Genomic DNA, 6,379 nt, shown 5'->3' on the forward strand with positions numbered 1-6,379 from the left:
TTTCAAAATATCCTTTAGAAGTGCTTAATCTATCAAAACTTCACATATTAAATCATTAAACCTGTGTACAAGCAAAGAAACCAAATAAATAACATCATAGACGTTGAAGGCATAGAGCGGGCACATCGTTAATGAGAATTATTCGTGTAATAGACTTATTTCTGCCATTATGTCACATGGCATAAATATAATAGGTTAGGACAATTTGAAGGAAATGATTTCTTTATTTAATTTGACTTGAGTAGAATGATTGAAGGGAATACTTGATGAAAGATTTCTTCTGGCTTGGTTTTGCAGTGTCTCCATTCTGGAGAATGAAAGAGAAAAGGAGTTAATATGGCTCAGCATTTAGTATCACTTTGTAGATTGTTCTCACGTGTCAGAATATTAAAGAGGTGAGTCATAAGACAGAACATTTTGTCCTACATATTTAAAATGAACAAAAAAAAATTACACTGTTATTGTTATGGGTAGAACAGTACTTCCAGTCTTGATTAAGCCCACTCATTACAAATTATCCCCACCCGACCAGGCAAGATTCATGTTGGTAGTGGTGATATGTGGCTCCTCTGGCCATTTAAAAATTTGTGTCTACGGTAGGACAAAAAATGGGTACTTTATACAATTGTAAAGGAGATAACCCTTGATTCTTAAACATCATATTGAACTTTAAAAAATATGTTTCTGATTGTCAAATCTACTCTTTATTAAATTCTTGAAGGGAATGCTTGCAAATTTGTGGATTTATAGGAAAAACATCCTCACATTATTTCATAGTCAATATTTATGAAGTAGTTAAAAGATGTTTCAGAGACACATCTGCTACTATTCTGTTCCTCTTCCCTCATTTCTAAGGGGTATACTTGTACGAGGTAGTGCATAAATCTGTATATAAGAAAGAATCAAACTACATGCAGAAGGATACTAACCATCTCCTGTGTATTCCTTGTAGTGATATAACAGAAAAAAAAAGGTATCAAGAAATTACTGGATACACAAGGTTTGCAAGTAAAGAGGAAAGAAAGGGAATTACTGTCCTCCAGTTCTTTATTATAACCAAGTTAGGCACTGTATGTAGTAATCAAATAATTTTAGAGTAACAGTATATGACTAAAATGAAAGTGTCTCTCTAATTAGGAACAAATGCAAATTAATAAACTGACGTAATGAAAGACTTCAGTAGCCACCTCTAATACTTAGCATTGGTTGGCATGATCTGTTAGTGAATCATTTGATTGATAAGCAGCATCTTCATTTTTATGTTTATGCAAACATTGCTATGAATAAGACAGTAAAGAAAAATTTTGTTTTGTTGTTGTATTGCATGTCCTGGTGTATTACAAATATTCTGCCTTAGACTGGAAACTTCTAGGTTTAGTAACTTTTTCCACTTGAAGTTTTGTCTGCATATTTGATAGCTGGATGATGGATGCTTGATCTCTCTCCTCTGCTAACGTGGTTAAGCCACAACGACTAGGTCAAATTCAGTTGTTTCAGAAGTTTAGCTGATTTTTTTGGTCTGCTCATCAAGGAATTGCTTTTCAGGTCTGATTGTATCTCCAAAAAAATCTGTTGATTTGGTACCAATAAGGCCATCAGACATTACAGCAAAATTCCTTGGCTAAAGGAATGCCTCTGAATGGACTTCTTGGACTCTTCTTGTGACAGGCTCAAGACCTGTATTAAAACAGAAAATCTGTCTTTGCTCTTGCTAGTGAAAAGAGCTACAATGCAAATATGAGCATCAGAAATTCTAGCAAAACTCTGCATCCCCCCTTCACCTTCAAACTTCATAGGCAAAAATATTTTGCCTTTGTGCTGTCTACAGCATCTCTTACCTCATCTGCCAGGAGGCATGTCTGATTATCGAGAAGCAAAGAATTGAACTTCCTTGCTGATAGGGATGTTTAGAAAATAAAACACCATTATCCACAGCCGTACTTCCAGTAAGAGCAAACAGTTCATTTTTAGATATCAGCAGGTGGAAATCTCAGCAGAAGGATGAATGTTTGTTGTTATGATTCCTGATGACCTTTCTTGTTTTTATTCCACTCTGATAGTGAAAGCCTACTGGCATGTTGGTGTTTTTAACCTCCTGAACTGATTTGGGGCTTGTTACAAAACACCATTAATTTATGTTTAACTACCTAGGAATTTCCTCCTTTAGCTGCATTGGCCAGAGTCCCAATTCAGGCAGTACTTATGCCAGAATTTGTGACTGCTTTATGAACTACTCCATGGTGAGGCATGAAGGTCAGAGTGGCAGTTATCTGAATGACAATGCCATGGATGAGCTGTTCAGTATATTCTGCTGAACCATATGTTTTTAATCAGAGAACAGTTTCAATATATTTTAAAATGAGTACTTTGAATATGACAGGATACTGAAAGTTTGTATTTTATCCACTCTCCTCCGGAATCAAGAACCCAGAATCCTGAGACCAGATCTTTGAGGAGACATATTGCAACTTCCATTGCTTGCTTCAGGTACCTACACTGTCTAACTGCACACCAATATGATAGTGCCTGTGTTCTTATAAAATGTCTATGTTCTAGCTTGGGCAGAAACTTACACAGTTTTTCTTAATGCTATCAAGGCATCAGAAACTATACCTGAGTTTGAAAGAGGGCACAACAGTCATGTAGTGCTTTTAAGAAAGCTTTATTTTTTTTAAATTTACATGAGCCTTCAAATGCTTAAGAATTGGTGACATCCTTTATTGTGCACTTATTTTCTTTTAATGAAAATTTTCTTTTTATGAAAATTTATGAAATGTTCTGCCTACGTTTTCCAGACATGAGGTGCAACTAATTTCTAAAGCAAAATGAGCCTTGATCAATCTTAACTGTTTCAGGAAATGATATTTCGAATTGTCCTTCACTTATATGTGATTTAAAATCACAGTCTCTTCAAAAATCTGCTGTAAAACCAAGTTAATAACCTCCAAATAGACATGTAAATTATTCTTCATTTTCTAATAATGGGAATACTGAATAATGCCACTAAAAATACAAGAAGAATTAGTAATGCTGGTGTTCTTAAGGAGTGAGTCAGACTTCAGGAGTAATTTTTCATTTCCATGTTTCTGCTGTCTGCCTATTGCTAGCTTCAGAACAGAGCAAGCCTCTGCCCAACTCACCTCTCTGTATTCTTTATTGGCCTCTTGAAGCTCATCATTTGCATTCATTTTTAATTCTTTTTTTCTCAGTCATACAATATTTAGAATGGTATGTATGCATCAAAAATGTACAATATTGCCTGATGTAAATCCCATCTACTCTAAATCTCCTTTCTTATCTTCATCTGAATATGTGCTCTTTCATTTGAATACCTCATTCATCTTGTATAGTTGGATCTTTGATAGAAGTTGCTCCATGGGGTTGGCAGGGATAATGCTAATTCCAGAGGAGAAGGAAGTCCTGAAGGACTGCTAATTTTGAAGAAGTGGAAGACAGTAACTCTAACCCTTCGTGGCAGTGGGTGCTGTAAGACTTTCTGTCAATGTCTGTGACCTCAGAATTCTTGTCTTGAACAATGACGGGCTAAACAATATGACATTTAACTGAAGAATTTTCACTGACAGTTTTATTTGACTGAGGTGCCCCAAATCTGATCCTATTTTATTAATTTCCATATATAGTTATTTTGATTTACTACTTTTGTCTCTTAAATATAAAGACTTTTACATCACTGATATTTCACTAACTGCGGTTAGTTGGAAAGATGACATTTACTGTTGTCATGTACAAAGAAAAAACGGTTTTCAATGTTTTGCAGCAAGAATTGTGAATAATGTAAAAGTATATAAGTCATCAGAGGCTGCAGAAGAGATTTAAGAGAAGATGACAAAAGAGGAAGAGATACTGTTTATATTTGCATTCTATCACTTTGATATTGCTACTGAAATGTTTGCTTATTTATTCACAGCAAGGTTGTCTGGAGTTGGTCTTTAGTGAAAAATTAGTGCAACACTTGAGTATACTTCTGGACGTGTAGCAGGAAGCTTTGAGGATTTGATTACTGTACACTTCATTTGCCAAACCAGCAACGTGCTTCCCCATCCAGAAGAGATTTTACATTTTCCTTCCACTGTTTGGAGTTTGGTAACCAGTGGGTAGATTGCAATTATCACCGTACATGGTGATGCAGACTGTGTTTTTATCTCTGCATATGTATTATACCAATGCTTCTGAATTTAAACCCATTGAACATGAGCAGGGAATGCCGATTCCTTCATTCAGGTTGAAACTTGGGGCAAAAAGAGAGTTTATCTTTTGATTCTTGGAGTCCAGGATTTTACAACAAACACAAGCTCCAAAGCACACTCAGAAATGCTGAAGCCAGTGAGCCAAGCCGATGGCACAACTTCAGTTCTTCATTCTTTGAACAGCCAGAGCAACACAACCTCTAAGAAATGCTCCCATGTGACTCCTGCACCTATAGCTTTTGTTTTCTGTCATGTAAGGGACTTTATCAAGCCCAGCTCCATATTGGTTGATTGGCAAACTGTTGAGGAGAGGAAGAGCTACGGACCTGATGAAGATGATGTTAATCCTTCCTCTTCCTTCCCGCAGTTCTGGTTCTGGTGTATGATGTGTGAAGAGACTGCTCCCCACTGAGAAAGCAGTAGCTCCCCAGCCAGGATCCACAGCACAGGCTGATGGGACAATTTTGGTCACTCCTTTTTTCATTAGTAATAGGAAATGAAAAGAGCTGACCATGGGTCACTATGAAAAACTTGGTTATGTTTGTGTCATTGCCAGCTGTTACTCCTCCAACACCTCTGAAGTCACCATCCTACTTAGCCATAAACCCACAAAATCATCTAGTTCTAGAGTAGCCATTATTTCAGTTCTTCTTGTAGCAGGAGCACAGAAATGTGTTCAGGGCTGAGCTGCAGACGTATCTGTCCTGCTTATATCGATGCTTAACATGCCCACTGCTTTGCTAACAGTACAAAACTGATGTGGCACTTTGTGTAGCTGTACAGGTGCAGGAGCACTTTTCTACTACTGTTGTCCGAAAAGAGAGGTGGAAGTTTATATATTTACCTTCCTAACACCATTTCTTGCTCTCCTTTCCCCACCTCTGCAGCAATTGGAATGTCACTTTCCCTCCTTTTAGCAGACCACTACTTTTCTCAGGATGCATTCTATAAGCATGCGTTTTCCTTCTTTAACTACATTTTTACAAGCACAGTCAAACATTTGTCTTGAGGTTTTTCGGTTCTTTTCTTTGGCTTGATCTACCTGATAATGGCATTTTAGCTTCAACCTCCCAGATTTCAGGGTCTTTAAGTACCAGCTTCATTGCTTCTTTTCAAACAGAATTGCCCCCTATTTCAGGAGGAATGGGTGAAGAAATCTGGCTAGGAAAGGGCACAGTGCAAGCTGTTTGTAGTTTGAGATCTCCATCTCCATTTGTTTCTGGGCGGGGAAACGTAAAATAAACTCTTTTCCTCTGAACTTTAATGGGCCATAATATATTTTGAGAGGTTTTTATATTTTATTGTTGTCTTAAAAAGAATTTCTGGGCATTTAGAGCTCCCAATCAGACCAAATTGGACGGTTTTGCTCATTGTATGATAAGATGCCAAAATCTGAGAGTGCTTTGAGGAAGCATGGTGCTTTTAACTGTGTGTGTGACTTGAGATACTATTTGAAAGAATGGATTTAACTGGCCCGTACTACCTCACTGGTGGATTAGGGAGAGGCAAATTATATCCACAGTATTCAAGATATGAAGGTAAGCAAAAGCTGTAACAGGTTTGAGAATTTTAATTTTTAAATAATTGTCTTGTGGAGCTAGGAGTAGTACAACACAAGGCTGTGTCAACGGAAACAAATGCAAGCTCTCCATCATTCTTGCCCATGATAAATTCTGTAACACTTTACAGTTTGGTATTTTGACCTTGATTTTATATTTTGGTTTATTTCTGTAGTAAGAGTTTTTAATAAAATTTCCCATCCAGGCCTGCTTGGTAGTCCTGAACATTGATGGATGAAAGCGCTTAGAAGTTATCTGTAACTTCAAGTTGTAACAGCCTGAGTACGGGATGGGAAACGAAGAACCTTTGGATGTGGAGCCTTACGGTAGTATCATTCACTCCTCCTCTGGCCTCTTGCCATGTTGCTCCGGTGGGGAAAGCGCACAGTCCGGTGGGTGCAAGGGGCGTGTGTGCAGTGACGCGCACAGCTGCCCCCCGGCAGCGCCCTGGGGACCGACGCCCCGTCCCGAGCTCCGCGGGCGCTGGCGGCGAGGCCGGTCGGGCAGGGGCACACGGACAGTGCAGGGGCGAGGCTGTGGCTGCGGCCGGTCTCCCGGTTGCCCCGTGAGTGCTACTGCTGTGGCTGCAGCGCCGTGGGGCAAGAACTCACC

General features: G+C 38.6%; 1 protein-coding gene across 3 annotated transcripts in view; it reads left to right on the plus strand.

Moving 5' to 3' along the window:
- The first annotated feature begins 2,427 nt into the window (after positions 1-2,427).
- Positions 2,428-6,379, plus strand: part of PTGFR (prostaglandin F receptor) — a 25,965-nt gene continuing 22,013 nt past the window's right edge. For 2 of the 3 annotated variants that reach the window (XM_026854476.1, XM_026854477.1), the window contains exon 1: positions 2,428-2,487. The gene's annotated coding sequence lies outside the window, so the exon portion shown is untranslated. Of the gene's footprint in view, positions 2,488-6,271; positions 6,333-6,379 lie in introns of those variants that run through there. The other variant, XM_026854474.1, reaches the window with a different exon arrangement.

The sequence above is a fragment of the Athene cunicularia genome (genome assembly GCF_003259725.1).
Source record: "Athene cunicularia isolate RWA chromosome 8 unlocalized genomic scaffold, athCun1 chr8_part1, whole genome shotgun sequence".
NCBI classification, from domain to species: Eukaryota; Metazoa; Chordata; class Aves; order Strigiformes; family Strigidae; genus Athene; species Athene cunicularia.